This window comes from Prionailurus viverrinus, chromosome D4 (assembly GCF_022837055.1).
Source record: "Prionailurus viverrinus isolate Anna chromosome D4, UM_Priviv_1.0, whole genome shotgun sequence".
NCBI classification, from domain to species: Eukaryota; Metazoa; Chordata; class Mammalia; order Carnivora; family Felidae; genus Prionailurus; species Prionailurus viverrinus.
In genome coordinates, this window is record NC_062573.1 from 79,422,419 (window position 1) to 79,439,580 (window position 17,162).

Consider the following 17,162-nt stretch of genomic DNA (forward strand, 5'->3'; position numbering starts at 1 on the left):
GCCCAGCTCAAGGGGTCAGAGAACGTGGGCTCTAAATGCGAAGCGTGCCTGCTATTTACAAGTGGTAGGACACTGCAAATCTCCGGCACTGCATACGTACCAATCAATATTTATCCAACTAAATTAGATTGAATAGGTAAACCACAAGGGAACGGTAGAAGAAAGCTGGTGTCCTATTCTGAGGTGGTTCCATGGGTCATGGACTCAATCCACAGGAGACAGGAACAATATTTGTTGTTGGTGAGGCAACTCTGTGGTTCCCTTGATCTCATTCCCGATTTAGACTATTTTTTTAAAAGCTGCCTTTTTATGTGCAGTTTTACTATCTCGAACAACTGGAACCCATGGAAATGAGCGTTTGGGGAACCATCTATAATAAAGGAAATGACAGTAATAGGTGCAAGAAGCAAATTCACAGGGCATCAGCTACTTAATCCCCAGTTGGGGATGTACACCGAAATCTGACAAACGAAAATAGGCATTAATTGCATCCACCTTTCATTTTTAAGGTTGCAAAGTGTCTATATGGGAATGATCATCATAATTAGGTCATTTTGGTTATACCACTTTTAAATTCAGAGCAAGGAGCATAAAATGTTATGCCACAAGTTTACAACTTCTCACCGTATGCAGGCATTGCATTTCCCACACTGTTGGTTTAAGGGAAGAGGAGAGTGAGTGGAAACAGGAGAGGAAGGAATAGAGCCGAGGAGGGGAGAGGAAGCACAGAGGATTCCCAGGCTTTGAGCTTAGGACGCGTGGCCCCATCCATCTCACCTAGTTCCCAGCTTGGGGATTTAAAGGAAAAGCCCGATCAACCACCAGTAAATAAAAAGCTACTTTTTCTTGGTCATTGTTCTTTGTCGCAAGGGCCACGCACCTACCCCATCCGGAGGGTAGAAGTCAGTACTCTGGATCTCCTGGCCTCCATCCCATCACCGTATTAGCCAAATCTAACCCCCATTCCTTACAGGGCACATCTCAGAGCCTGGTGGAAAAGCTGGGGCCCAGAGTCCAGTAGTCAAGGGTCTCCTCCTGGCCCAGTCTTCTAATGGCTCTGTGCCTTCTTTTTTCCATGGGGACTTCAAGCACGCCTCACGGGGTGCTTGAGAGGCTCAAGTGAAAAAACTTTCCAAGTGTTTTGACAAGTATGAGACCTCAGTCACCTGTGCTAAGAGTCCCTTCTTTTCAAGAAGCACCGAGTCTAAGCGCTTACCACAAAGCACACAGTCCGGGGGCTCCTTCTGGGTCAAGCATCTATCCTGATCCTGACGTCCTTCTTCCAAGGGTAGAATGTCATATCTGGAACCCAGTGATTTCAGTCTGTGTTCAGATTATTTGGCTCACAGCAAAACATTAGCTGTTTGTTTTATCTTCAACCACAAACGTAAAACAGGACTGGTCTGTGCCTGCTTAGTCCAAAATGTATGAATCAAGGATCCCTGCCTTCTGGACTCTTACGTGGCAAGGATTCACCCATGATGGTATCATGTTCCCAACTATGTAACGAGACCTCCGACAGCTGACTCGTCAGCATTAACTATACCCTGGGGTGGACCAGTAGTCATACCACTGAAACATTTTCTTGGATTCACAGCTATTTCAACAACCTATGTTGCCTCGTCTTTTCTGGTAATGCCTAAACTGCTACTTTCTGTGTTGTTGCACAGTACTTTATGGGGTTACATGCACAGACACACATCCTACTTTTCTACAAAGGGACATTGATACACATCGGTTCAGCTGAACAGAGTTTCCTAACAGGATGGACCCAGCTTGCAGCAGCCTCCACAAAGAACTCCTGTACGAGGTAAAAAGGCGAAACAACAGTGGGCTCCGAACTGGACAGAAACTAGCTTTTGTTCTATACTGGACACTGACGGGCCGTGTCTTATCTCTATTTCCAAACCACCATCCAATTTGGGCAATGTTAGCTCTTTTTATCAGATGAGGAAATACAAGACATCGAGGTTAGGCAACTTCAAGCCAGTTGGTCACAGGGTCGGAAAGTGGAAGTCAAATAGAAAGATTTGATCGATCACAAAGCCATTTGTCAAGATAGGAGTACAGAGGCATCCTTTGTTGTGTGTTTAACCACAACAGCAAAAACAGCCAACACACCTACCTGCATCCCTAAGTCACAGGTTTGCCTGTCCGCCCCGTCTGTCCGTCAGCTTCCACAGAAACACTGTGAATTCTAAGCCTTCACACCTTCCCTTATGTCCTACCACCTCCAAAGTTCTTGAAAATAGAACACATTGAACATCTCGTCGTCTACTCTTTCTTTCTTGGAAACGGGCAGGGACTCCTCCTTGGGCGCAATGACCCAGCAGTATGTGCCATTCACAGCATTCAAAAAGTGGAGGAGTAGAGAAGTGAGCATTGAGATTTTATCATGAAACGGTGTTACTGAACATCAATTAAGGAGCAGTGGCTGGGAGATGGAGGTGGGGGGCGGGGGGGGGGGCATGAGTTGAAAGGATAATGCATATAAGCTTTTAAAAACGATTCATCCATATTGTCGTGAAATAGCTTTAAAACAGCGTGGATGGGGGGATGGGGTAAATGCGTGATGGGCATTAAGGAGGACACTTGTGATGAGCACTGGGTGTTCTATGCAAGTGATGAATCACTAAACTCTATTCCTGAAACTAACACTACACTCCATGTGTTTTTTATAAAAGCATAAACAAAATAAATATTTATTTTGAGAGGGAGGGGAGGGACAGAAAGAGGGGAAAGAGAATCCCAAGCAGCTTCCATGCTGTGTGTGCTTTTTTTTTAATCAAGGCATAAACAAAATAAGTGTTTATTTATTTATTTTGAGAGAGAGTTGGGGAAGGGCACAGGGTGAGGGAAAGGGACAATCTCAAGCAGGCTCCACACTGTCAGCACAGAGCCTGATGTGGGGCTTGATCTCATCAACTGCAAAATCATGACCTGAGCCAAAATCAAGAGTTGGATGCTTAACCGACTGAGCCACCCAGGTGCCATGCTATACTATATGTTAACTTACTTGAATTTAGGTAAAATCTTGAAATAATGTAAAATGACTTAAAACTGGGAGGCTGCCAGTGTCCAGAAAACTATTCGAAAAATGTGAAAAGAAAAAGGTCATGGATGATGGGAGTGAACAGAGCATTCCCAACATCAGCTTAGTCCCGGAAACTCCTCCGTCCCACTGCTGGGCACACCCTCATCTTCCAGCCATGCTTCCCCTATCTAGTTATGAATGAGCATCTACCCCAGAGCTCTTAGAAACACAGATTCTCAGGTCTGGGTTCAGATCTAAAGAATCCTTGCAAAGCAGGGGTAGAAAGTGGTATTTATTGGACTTTCACATATGTATTATTAGTTGAGTGTAATTCAGATAGTCACTCCAGGAACCAGCTGTTTGGACAGACACTGGCAAACAAAACAACTTTCTGGAAGAAGAAAGAAGTCCTCTGCAACTGACATCAGGCTTCCTTGCTGTTTGAAATGGTTCTGGAAGATCTGAAGACGTGTTCTGCGGTGACAGCATGAGCTCCTTGGTACAGTTCACCTCTGCTACCAAGTCCCATGAGCCACTTGCTTATTTTTTTAACAGCTTTTCTGTGTAAGGAAATGCTAATAGTTTTGTAGCGTAATATTTCAATTTGTATTCTGGATCGCAAAGGATGCCACGCTCTGCTGACCAACCTATCACATTCCCATGGAGATACTTATATGAAGGCAAAGTGGGATCCCTGCGCCAGCTTTCCTCAAGGCTTCTCTCGTCACATACAGGTGCCACAGCTAAAGCTTAAACCCTGGCTAAGATCAGCAATCAAAGGACAGTGAGCAATTTAATGCACTTCCTATTCCCAAAGCCAGGTTTTTGCTTAAGTAAGCAAAGGCTTCTGGCTGGCTCCTCTTTGTGGGATAGTTCTATCAAATAATATTTGCATAGCGCTTTAGTTTCCAAATCACTTTCCCTTTCAACACAATCTTAGCTAATGAAAGGAAAAACCCAGAGAAGTGGGTATTATTGCCTCCATTTAAGCTAAAGGGACGGAGGCCCAGATGAGCCTACTCAAGGTCACAGAGCTCGGAAATCGACAAACAGGATGTGGAACTAGTCTTGTGCTTTCAAGGGTGATCATGCATTTGTCCCGCCCTCCAGGCCTAAGAAATATTGTTGAATGAGGAAATGAAATGATGGGATGGGCCGATGGATGGAAGATCCTCTGTGAGGCAAACAAAATAGCAGAGATTCAACTTAACCTTAGCAAACGTTGTTAAGGTTGCACCAAAGCAGTCATCAGCACTTAAATAATAACTGCACTGGAAATGCATTGCCAAGAAGAAACCTAAGGTGTGAATGTGTGAGTAGGTCTTCTCTCCCTAAGAGATTTGTCAGGAATTTCTCTTCAGAGCTGTCACAGAGGTAGAACGATATGGTGATTAAGACTGCAACCAGGAGCACCTGGGTGGCTCAGTTGGTTAAGTGTCCAACTCTGGATGTTCTTTTTTTTTTTTTTTTTTTTTAATTTTTGGGACAGAGAGAGACAGAGCATGAACGGGGAAGGGGCAGAGAGAGAGGGAGACACAGAATCGGAAACAGGCTCCAGGCTCCGAGCCATCAGCCCAGAGCCCGACGCGGGGCTCGAACTCACGGACCGTGAGATCGTGACCTGGCTGAAGTCGGACGCTTAACCGACTGCGCCACCCAGGCGCCCCTGGATGTTCTTAATGTTGGCTCGGGTCACCATCTCACAGCTCATGGGTTCGAGCCCCACATTGGACTCCACGCCGACAGTGCAGAGCCTTCTTAGGATTCTCTCCCCACCCCCCTGCTCCTTCCCCACCTGTGCTTTTTCTCACTTTCAAAATAAATAAACTTCAAAAAAAAAAAAAAAAAAAAGACTGCAACCAGATAGCCTGAGTGCGAATCCCAGCTCTGCTATTTGCTAGCTGTGTGACCAAGGGCAAGTGCCTTCTTCGTAACTCAGTTTCTTTATCCACAAAATGGGAATCATCATCATACATACCCTATGGGGTTTTTGGAGGATTTTAAAAATTAGATCTATATAATATATTGTGAATTATACCTGGCTCACGGGAAGTTTTCATGCACTTCTTCTACATTAGTAAACTATCTGCTCACACGTTATCAACTCTCAGCTGTCTGGGTGTGGATGGATTACTCCCTAAATTTTAGGTCTCGGTTTGGGGCTAGTTTTATACTCTCACACGTCGAGATGTGTGACCCTGACACACAGCTGCCCTCGGGGAGGAAGAAAGGACTTTGCACTTGTAGAACGAGTACTGCATACCAGGCACCAACCACACACTCTACACACGTCATCTTACTTAATTCTCTTACCACCACCACAAAGCAACTACCCTTGTCCCTGTTTCACAGATGAGAAAATCCAAGGCTCTGAGATTTCAATAAACCTAACCTGGTAAGCGGAACAGAAAAGGAGACCCCAGTCCTTCTCATTCCCGAGCCCTTACTTTTTCAGACCGTCTCTTGCTCAATACAGATATGAGTGCTCAAACCACAACCACATGCCTTCTCCCAAATCATGCAATAAATCTCAGTTTAGCTCTAGTCCCGGGGCAGCTCTCCATGGCCTGGAGGAGCCACCAGCTAGGAGATTAAATTGCATAGGGACATCAACCATCCAGCCAAGACACCATCGAATCAATACTTTCAGTCAACAGCAAAGGGGTGTCATGTGTTATGACAGGCAACCTACTGAGGATGATAACAGTTCTTGCTGAGATGGTGACGACTGAGTTACCACAGCTCTGACCACAGGGCCAACACTCACTAGCTGCCAGCTGTAAAAGGCTGTGTCGCATAACGTTTAAGAGCATGAACTCGAGGGCTGGTTGTTTGGGTTCAAATCTTGGCCGTGTCACTCACTAGCGGTGGGACTTTGGGCAAGTTATCGAAACTCTCTGTGCCACAGATGTTCACCTGTGAACTGGGGTTAATGAAAGCACCTTTTTAACGGTGAGCTAATATAAAGGAAGCCAGAGAACAGTGCCTAGAACACAGTAACTGCTCTACAACCGGACGTTTTCATTATTACTTGAAGAGAACGAGGAGGTTATCACTGGAGACGAAAATGGTTGAGGACACATGGAGAATGTGCACATACTATGTAATAGTAAATGTACATGCACATATACTATCAATGGAGTTTTCTCATGATGCAACATGCTGGGAGGTGATTTGGCAATATCCAACAGCATTTTTAGTGTTTGTGTCTTTGTGTCTTCTCATTTATCGTTTCCGTGCAAAGAATGTGAACTGCGTCTGTAACTACAGATACACTAGCACAAGTTCGCGTGTATTCGTGCGTTGAGGGCGTCAAGTGAGAGTGAGCAAGAACTCTCTTACCCAATAAGGATATTCTACCAGTGGGAAAATGTCAGAAAACTCCCTTAAAAACAGGAACAGAACAAGGACACCCACTATCAATGTTTCTAGTCATCGTCACACTGAAGACCAAGCCACCTGCATTAAGGGGGGGGGGTGGGAAATAAGGAATGGAAGGAAAGAAAGCTGCCGAAGGGCATATGAAATGTCTACACACATCTTACCATCTACAGACAACTTATTATTAGTGAAATTAGTAAGAGAACTTAGCAAGGTAGCTGGCTAAAAACAAAAAATAACGTAAAAAAACAATGTGGCTTCCATACAGCAGCCAACAAAAAGAGCGTTTTTAACAAGGCGTATTTGTTATATATTATTCTGTAATGAAGTATTCTAAAACCTAGTGGCTGAAAACAATAAACCTTTTTTTGCCTCTTACCTCTGGTGGTATTGAGGATTAGGAATCTAGGAGTGGCTCAGCTGGATGGTTCTGGCTCAAGGTCTCTAATGAGGTTGCCGTCACATGGTAGAAGGCATGTCGTCACCTGAATGGCCTGACTGCAGCTAGACGATTCGGTTCCAAGATGGCCACTCATGTGGTTGGAGGCGGCAGGGCTCCACCAGGTCTCAGTTCTCTGCGTTTGGACCTCTCTCTACGACTGCAGGAGTACTCTCATGACATTACAGCTGCATTCCTGCACAGAGAACGATCTGAAAAAGAGCAAGGAGGAAGCCTTTATGCTGTCGTTTCTGAATTTCTTCTGCTTTATTTGTTTTCTTAGTCCGAAGTCTCTCAATCTGTCTTGCACTTAATAGGAGGAGAATTAAGCTTCACCGTTTAAAGGGAGGCATTTCAAAGAAGGCGTAAACCTATTTTAAAATCACCAGAGGCGGCATACATAATAGCAGAAAAAATCCAAGTCAGGAGTAAATCCAATAAACGATGTTCAAAACCTTAAGGAGAAAATTTTAAAACTCATTTTACGTTTTTATTTAAATTCCGGTTAGTTAACATAGAGCTCAATATTAGTTTTAGGTATATAATATAGTGACTCAACACTTCCCTCCAATACCCGGTGCTCATCACCAGTGCCCTCCTTAATCCCCATCACCTGTTTCACCCCTACCCCCCCCATCCACCTCCCCTCTGGTAACCATCAGTTTGTTCTCTATAGTTAAGAGTCAGTTTCTTGGTTTGCCTACTTCCCCTTTGCTCCTTTGTTTCCCAAATACCACATATGAGTGAAATCATATAGTATTTGTCTTTCTCTGACTTATTTCACTTAGCATTATACTCTAGCTCCATCCATGCCGTTGCAAATGGCAAATTCCATTCTTTCCTATAGTGGAGTAATATTCCATTGTAGAGATCTATACCACGTCTTCTTTATCCATTCATCAGTCGATGGACACTTGGGCTATTTCCATAGTTTGGCTGCTATAATGCTGCTATAAACATCGGGGTGCACATATCCCTTTAAGTTTGTATTTTTGTATTCTTTGGGTAAGGAGCGCAATTGCTGAACAAGAGGGTGGTTCTATTTTTAATTTTTTGAGGATCCTTCATACTGTTTTCCAGAGTGGCTGCACCAGTTTGCATCCTCACCAACAGTACAAGAGGATTCCCTTTTTTCCTACCTCCTCACCAACACCTTTTGTTTCTTGGGTTAATTTTAGCCATTCTGACAGGTGTGAGGTGATAGGTCATTGTAGTTTTGATTTGCATCTCCCTGATAAGTGATGTTGAGGTGAAAGACATTTTTAAAACCTGAATCAATGCAGAGATATAGATTAGCTATTCTAAATAGCAACTCTTTCACAATGACATATCAAATGAATTCATTTCTAATCCAAGCCCCCCAACGTTTTTTTGTTTGTTTGTTTTTTGAACTTGAAAAGTAGATTCTGAAACTCATGTGGAAATTCCAAGGCCCAAGAATAGCAAACACGCTCTAGAAAAAGAAAAGTTCAGATTGAGGAACATACCCCACATATGTAACAACTATTTATAAAGCTTGATATCAATACCAATTAAAACAGGGGATCTAGGTGGCTCAGTCGGTTAACTGGCTGACTTTAGCTCAGGTCATGATCTTACAGTTTGTGAGTTCAAGCCCCACGTCGGGCTCTGTGCTGACAGCTCAGAGCCTGGAGCCTGCTTCAGATTCTGTGTCTCCCACTCTCTCTGCCCCTCCCCAGCTTGCGTGCTCTCTCTAAATAAACTTTACAATCGTCCTAAAGAACAACAACAACAAAGGATTTGCCCCAGCAACAATAACTGTTGTTATTTTTTATTTTATTTTTATTTTTTTCACTTTATTTTTTGTCACTTTAATATGTAACAATGAAACTGAGTATTTTTCATTCATTATGGTATGTTTTATCTTACTAGAGTGGGAGTTGGCATCCTTTTCATGTGCTTGGTTCAACCGAGGTATCTGCAGCATATATTAATTGGGTATTTCTCAGGCTACTTTGTAAATTTTCAATTCTTATTCTTTTCTGTAACTTTTCAATATTGCCTGGGAGCTATGAGCAAATTCAAAGAATATATTTTGGATACGTGTTAAAAAGCAGAGGTAACTCTCTTGATTTATCGATACGATTTTGTTTCTAGAAACACTAGTTTTTTTTACAAAATTGCTAGAATAAGATCATTTGGTGAGATGGCTCAATGTAACATAAATATACAAATTTCAATAACTTTTTTTCTCTACTAGCAATGAGTACCTAGAAATGGCAACATAGACAATATCTCATTGACAACGGCTGGTCAAGTGAATAAAGCATTCAGGAAAAATTGAACAAGGTGGGCTTGGAATTTTTGTAAATAGATCTACAAAACCTTACCAAGAATCATAAAACAAGATATATCCAAATGGAAAGACAACCTACTGTAGACAATTCCTTTACATTCATGTTTGGCTAAAAGCAAGATGGCGAGGGGGTGGGGCGGGGAAACGGGTCCTGGTGTAATTGAATAATTCAGAAAGCAGCTAAGACTGCACTTCCAGTCACTCGGCAAATTTTTACACAATCCTGTATATATATATAATTATTTATAAAAATAGGAGTGGGAAATAACACAATATGTGTATACAATTACATATGTGTGGCTATATATGCATGTGTACACATACATATGTATATATAGACGTACAGAAATGTAACAATTTCTGGATGAAGTTTCATCGTGATGTTAGTAGTTATTTGGGGCTGTAAAATATGAGGTGGATTTTATTTTCTTCTTTGTACATTTCTCTGATTTTTTTGGACATGATCTGGGATCTTTTTAAAGCAATACAATTCACAAGGTAGATTGTTCTGAGTAACTCCAGGTATCAGGATCATGACCAGAGGTTTGGAACACAAGTTCATGTTAGAACATGGACACTGGATAGAAAGATCACAGCAGAACCTACTCATCCAGAAAAAAAAAAAAAAAAAAGAATGACAAAACCAGTGTGTATTTGGGACCAAATGATGCACCTTTCTACAGTTTACAAATAATCATGAGGAGTCTTTGTCCTTGGTGACACCCTTACCTTCCACCAACCCTGGACTGCCAATCTTGGTCACAGGGGCAAAGTAATGTCTACGTGTAAATTCTTAAGTTAGCTTTCTGTTCCATGAAACTGAATATAATCATAACCTATGCAAGAAACACAGCCCCTTAAAATGATTTCATTTAGTCATAGTTTGTGATGTTCTCACATAACAGAAGCTAAGATTGACTTTTGCCAAAATAATTTTAAATCAAGAGTGAAATTACGGGGCCAAGGAAAATCATTACCCTTCTTGAAAGAATAAGCTACTTATTAATCACCAGCCTTTTAGCAGCACCATGCACAGGGTTACATACAAATAGCTGCTCTGTCGATTAAAGTAATTTTTATCTCTTCTCTAACTCTTTTTGGCAATGCCTTGCTAATCAAGTTCCAAACTGACATTCAGTCCAGAATACTGACTTTTCTCATGGAGTTCACTAAGGTCAGTTGCACTGCCTTAGAATTTCTTCTACATCAATAGAAGAACAATATAGCTGCAAATATACTCACTTAAATCTATCGTTTATGCTTTTCAGTGAGTCTAACTCCCACACACTCATTCATGACCCAAGGTCTAACTCTTCTGTTCTGATTTTGTGAATAACCTTTGTAATGTGGAGACATGACATTCTAGAAAGCTGGGTGGAAAGTATTTACCTGCACTATGTAATCTGGCCTGACTGGTAACTTTGATCCGTACCCAAAAAACCAAACCAACAACAAAAACCAGAAACGAAACTGTCTTTGGAGGGCAACTACATAGGCAATTTTAACAATATAACAGAGTCGTTATTAATCATATATAATCCCTTCCCCTGGCCACATTTATTCATCTTTAAGGGTTCCCCGAGAATTGTTCTAGTCCAGAGTTCTTCACGTACCATCCATTCAGGCACATTCTTTGTATTTTTACTAGGTTTTCACAGATGCCACGTTTCAAACGGGCAAATCACCCCAGGACCATCCACTGGCTCATCTTCACCCCGACTCCAGGGAGCCCCAATCATCACAATAATACCAGCATGGAGCAGATGTTCCACGGTCTCTGGTTTATTTCCCTCCCTTGGCAGAATTCTCGAAAACAAATTTCTCTCTAAATCAAACGCAGGGCTCAGTAGCCTCATTTCTGGTCTTCTGGAGACTTGGTCAGAGAGAGTTTCTCCTCTCAGAGTATGTGGAGGAGAAAGAGACACCCAGAGGCAGAGACCAGGGGACAACACTAGAAACCAGAAGAACGGAGATGCGAAGCTGTGTCAAATTATACAAGGCTCAACTTTTTAAAGATCAATGGAGTCTACTCTACCACAGAAAATAGGCAAGGTTCTGGTCTGAGCCAAAGAGAGGATGTTGGTTTTGGATGTTATGCGAAGTCCAACTGTGACTATACCTCGTCCAACACACAATGAAGGACTGAGACATTTGCTGTGGAATCAGACCAGCCAAAGCAATTCGTCTGTGGTCACCGACCTTAGCTCTCTATTAAATGTCAGGATCTGATATTTAAGTTACTCAAAAGCACGCTTTCCAGATGGCTAATTTTCTTGTTTCACATGGACACAACTCCAAAGTGAAAAACGAGATGCAGTGATGCTAGAGCAATGTCAAGTTAGGGGGAATGAGAACAGGGTTCCAAGGTCAGGCAGGTACCAGCTCAACTGTCTACGGGACGCTGGGTAAGTCACCTGATTTATCGGACACTTCAGTTTCCTTATCTCTGAAGTGAATGGTGGGAGCAGACGACCACTGGGTCCCTCCCAGCTCAGAAGTAGCACAGGGTCTTAGACACAGCATGTTTACACTTTACATTGAATTGGATGGCATCCACTTCCAAAATGGTGGAATAAGTGGCAAGATCAGCCGTGGCAGTGGGGGCAAAGCGAACAAAAAAGAACCATGTTGGGGTGCCTGGGTGGCTCAGTCAGTTAAGAGGCTGACTTAGGCTCAGGTCATGACGTCACAGTTTGTGAGTTTGAGCCCCGTGGGAGGGCTCTGGGCTGGCAGCTCAGAGTCTAGAGCCCACTTCGGATTCTGTGTCTCCTCCTCTTTCTCTGCCCCTCCCATGCTCATGTCTCTCAATAATAAACGTTAAAAATAAAATTAAAAACAAAAAAGAACCATGTTGGAAGACTGTCTATGTATGTTTAGAGGAAATGAAAAATGAAGATCAGAAATCAAAGGGGAGGTTTTCTAAGGAAGGGACACACCATTAGAAGTCGCACAGAGGACCTGAAGGTGCCCAAGTGGCAGACAGAGGAGTCCCAGATTCCGGACCCGGTTCTACCAGCCACTTTCAGAGCAACATCAGGCAAGAAACCACACTTCTTAGTCACAGGCTCTTCATCTTTAAAAGAGTTAATTAAGAAGGCCAGATGAGGGATGCCTGGGTGGCTCAGTCACTTAAGTGGCCGACTTCAGCTCAGGTCATGATCTCATGGTTTGTAAGTTCGAGCCCCATATTGGTCTCCATGTGGACAGCTCAGAGCCTGGAGTCTGCTTCTGATTCTGTGTCTCCCTCTCTCTCTCTGCCCCTCCCCTGCTTGCATGCGCACGCACTTTCTCTCTCTCTCTCTTTCTCAAAAATGAACAAACATCAAAAAAAAAATTTTTAAAGGATGGATGGGCTTACAGAAGGGGGAGCACCCCCCACCACCAGATGAAGCCTGATTACAGGACATTGGCAACAAAAGTGTTTTGTTACAAGCAGCCGCCCACACCCCTCACTCTATTTTCCCAAACCCACAGACAATTTTCACTGGGTCAGTGACGATTCCAAACAACTGAGACACTGCAATCTTTTGCCGTTTCCATTCATTGCACACTTTACCTAGGCCGAGACAGGCAAATTTCAAGAGAAGGAGGTGAGCAAATACTTAAATAATTCAGTTAGTGGAAGAAATTCACCAGGCTTAACAGATGCTTCTCCTCTCAAAAAGCTACTCTTTTTCCTTTATTGAAAGCTGGGAAGATTGTTGGGTTTTGTTTTGTTTTTTGATAATTTCTTTGTTCTGGCTTGAGTATTAATCATCCAGCTCTTCATCTGAAGGTCCCAGTTTACAGTTACAACCCTAATCATTTACTGATGGGGACGTCAAAGATCTTGAAGGAAATACAGTTTCTCGAGTGAATACTAAATCTCTCTCTCTCTGCCTTTCTCAGGACTAGGTCTGGGCAAAATTGCAAAGGTGTTTGCATTCAGCAACCGTGGTCTTCTTACAACTTGCCTTAGTTACTCCCTTTGCGCTCTAGGCTCTTCCTGAGCCACCGCCCCCCACCCCCACCCCGCCCAGGATCTGAATCTGTTCTGAAATGCCCCACCCCCAAGTCTACCCCCCCCCCCATTCAGACTTCTCTGCCCCATCCCGCAGCTCTATTCATTGTCATATCCAAATTACTTTTCCTCTGTCTCACTCCCTTTTAGTCCTAGAAGTAGTAGGCCAGTTTATGCTGGCAACCTCATGTGACCGAGGGGTCAATGTCTTAAAAGGGCATTGCTCCTGGGGGCCAGTGCCTATTTTAAAAGGGACAATCCAGGCACAAGTTATCTTAATACTGTCCTGTACAACATGGTAGCCACTAGCCACACAGGACTATTAAATATAAATTAATTAAGATTAAATACAATTTTAAGTTCTGTTCCTCAGTGGCACTACTCATGTTTTAAGCCGTAAAAATATGTCTATCAACATATGAAGTTCTATTAGTCAGCACTGCATTAACATAAAGGAATTCATTTTAATGGTGCACTGCGAATGGGACGGTTATTTGCCGAGAAACACTCCAGGAGCTAAAAATGAAACCTATTTGTGTCGTAGGTATATCATCAGGAATGGGGTTGGACTTGGCCGGATGCAGAAGAGATGGCTGTCTTTCCTATGTGCTAGGATGTGGCACAGGGAAGCCAACTGAAGATAAAGTAGAGGGGTGTTCTCTTTTTATATTAACAAGAAATCCCCCAGCGCCCCCTTTCACAGATGAGGAAACAGAGATGATCAAGGTCGAGGCAATTTTCCCAAAGCTTTGAACCAGAAAGCAGAAAGCAAAATCCCATGTGCTTTAGTTTCAGTGTCCTTTGTACTGTACCACGCTGCCTATCAATCTGTGTCACCAAAGACAAGCAGGTAGGACCCCCCCACCACTTTCCTCAGAGCTCGCTAGTTTTCTTCCCCTCCCCAGTGGGGCTTCGGACTACGTCAGTGCAGAGCAGTCAATCTGTTGTTGTTGTTTCTAACATTTTAAAGATGATTACAGATTTACATGCAGTTGTAAGAACTAATACAGAGAGGTCTTCAATCGCACTTGGTGTTGGGGCCAAAGAGACAAGACGGTCTTCATCCTTGAAGACGTGAGAGGCTAGTGGGGAACCTAGAAGTGAATCAACAGTATAGACTTGGGTAAAACAAAAGGGTCATGTCATTTTCACTTCTCATTGAGCAAATAACAAGGAGCAAAGCCGTTCTGACTAAGCCGCTGTGCAAGACACTCCCTGTCTTCGGGGCTAAGAGTGGACCGTGAGGCAAACTGCAAAACAAGCTGGCCATAGACATCAAATACTTCACTCTCTCAGCCAGCAGTTCTGAGTGCCAGCTATCGGCCAAGCACTGGACTGGAACCGGGGGATCAAACGGTGAACAAAGCAGCCACTGTCGGGCCCTTCTGGAACTCGCAGTCCTGTCTTGTTTGCAAGCAGACAGCATTTGTGCTAAGGGCTCTGCTAGGCCAAATGAAGCTGTTGGGGCAGAACAGGTAGGGGGAAGGGGCTGAATGCTGGGAGGCCGTCCTGGAAGACAGGCTAGAAGGGTTAGCCTTCCGCCTACCCAAGGCGAACAGGAGTTGGCCGGAGGAAAAGAGGACAGGCTGGAGTGGAGAAAGGCTGTCCTCAGAAGAACAAACATCAGGCCCAGGAGCACATGGGAAGCCTCCATATTGAAAGAGAATGGTGTAAAAAAAAATCTAGCCAAATGGTCTCAAAGAATTACTCAGAATACAAAAAACAAAAACAAAAAAAAACCTTAAGAACAACAACAAAAAGCTCTCAAACCTATTTTTATCGTTACTTATAATAGAATACTAAAACATATTTATTTCCATAAGAGAGATTTGGTTTAGTTACAGATGGCACAGCCAAAATACAGAGCATTTTGTAGCCTTTAAAATAATGCTTACAAAGGCTTTTTTCTTTTTCATCAAAAATGCTTCTGGGGCGCCTGGCTGGCTCAGTTGGTGAAGCATCCGACTTCGGCTCTGGTCATGATCTCAGCCCCGCGTCTGGGTCTGTGCTAACAGCTCGGAGCCTGGAGCCTGCTTCGGATTCTGTCTCCCTCGCTCCTGCCCCTCCCCCGCTCGTCTGCTATCTCTCTGTCTCTCAAATATAAATAAAACATTTTAAAAATTGCTTAAAATTGCTCCTGTGAAAATGCTGAATGAAGACAGTAGGATATATAATTTTATGTTCAATATGACCACGACCAGGTACCAGGTTAAATATATATATATATATCCGTGTGTGTGTGCGTGTGTGTGTGTGTGCGCGCGCGCGTATAATTGAATGGAAAGACACAGGTTAAAATATTAACAGTAATTGTCTTTGGTTGATGACACTGTAGGTGGCGTTTATGTATATGCTATTTTGCAACCTGTTGGTTAGCCTGGTTAGTCTGGAACAAAACCCAGCTCTACCATTTACTTGCTGTGCACTCGCAAGGAAGTCATTTAACTTCCCTGTTTCCTTACCTATAAAACAGGAATAGCACAACAGGTTGTTGTAAGTGTTAATACAGTTCAGAATCTGGGCATGCTATTATTGTTGTAGTGGTGATTAGCGCTCTACTCAATTTTTAAAACTTTTCTCTAACGCACTTCTAAAACTTCCTAATGGGAAAATGTTTAAGTCTCTCTTCATTGAAATAAGTGCCTCACATTCTATGTTAGTGATGTGTGTTCCCTTAAATGCCAACACCGAAAAGGAGCAGCTAACCTACCTTGAGGAAACAGAGAGAGGTGTCAGAGAGGGACTGCTCCAAGAGGAGGGTGATGTCTGAGCTCACTTCTGAAGGGCAAGGATTGTAGGAGAAGAAAGGCAGAAGGGAATTCAGGGCAAATGAATCCTCGAGGAAAGAGTTGGAATATGAGTCATTTCAAGGCAGAAGCCAGCCTGAAGATCATACAGGTTTCCCTCTGCCCTGCAGCTTCTTGAACGCATTCAAGGAGGAGGAACTCATCACTTTAGGAACACACACGTTCTTTTTTTGGACAGTTCTCTTTGGTAGAAAGCATTTGCAGGTATGGTGACCGTCGCCCTTGCAAAGGTAAAATCCAAGGGTAAAGTCCAAGCTACACGCCCACACCGAGAGATGCATTTGGGGGGTAAGAGACCATTCCGGGGGGCCCAACAAGGGCATCCACCTCCGTCCATGACAGGGTTATGTTGTGTTTAGCTTTGAGAGGTCCTACAAACATGACCACCTCTCCTGCTTTTCAGTACTAAAGCCACGACGATGTTGAGAGCTTGGGCAAGAAGCGGTCGATGACCACAATGGAAAGAGAGGAAATGAGAACTATGAAAACAGTGGTAATTTTTTCTAATAGTACGATCAATTCAGAAGAGAAAAGGTACTTGTTGACAGAACGGAGCACAATATAAAGAAGAGATAAAACCGGAAAGCAGTTTGTGGTGCTAATGGAGAGACAACACTAATACTCTATGTCAGAAAGGGGTGCCTGGGAGGCTTGGCGGTTAAGTGTCTGACTTCGGCTCAGGTCACGAGCTCAGAGTTCCTGAGTTCGAGCCCCATGGTGGGCTTTGTGCTGACAGCTCAGAGCCTGGATCCTGCTTTGGATTCTGTGTCTCCCTCTCTCTCTGACCTTCCCCCATATGTGCTTTGTCTCTCTCTCAAAAATAAACACGAAAAAAAATTTAACTTAAAAAAATATATCGTATGCTAGTAAGAGAACACCAGAAGTGCATTTATGAACTTAAAGGCTAGGCCTGCTTAGGTGTTATCTTAAGCTTGTAGATTTGTGGCCTATTGAAAGGTTAACAGCGACAGCAGGTGCAGACCCTGTAGAAACTGCTACCTGGCCCAACAACCACAAGGCATAATCAAAACTGAACTACGTGATGAAGATAGCATTATACACCAGTGAGGAAAAGAGAAATCATTCAGTTAATGTGTTGGGACATGTGGATAAAATCTGGAAAACAGAGTTGGGTCCATATCTCACTCTTTACATCAAAATTAATTCTTGACGGATCAAATCCT

At 43.2% G+C, this 17,162-nt stretch overlaps 1 long non-coding RNA gene across 2 annotated transcripts in view; it reads right to left on the minus strand.

Moving 5' to 3' along the window:
* LOC125150124 (uncharacterized) overlaps nucleotides 1-17,162 on the minus strand; it is a 191,388-nt gene that overhangs the window by 121,543 nt on the left and 52,683 nt on the right. For both annotated transcript variants that reach the window (XR_007146240.1, XR_007146239.1), the window contains exon 2: nucleotides 6,795-7,066. This is a non-coding gene — a long non-coding RNA (uncharacterized LOC125150124). The remainder of the gene's footprint in view (nucleotides 1-6,794; nucleotides 7,067-17,162) is intronic.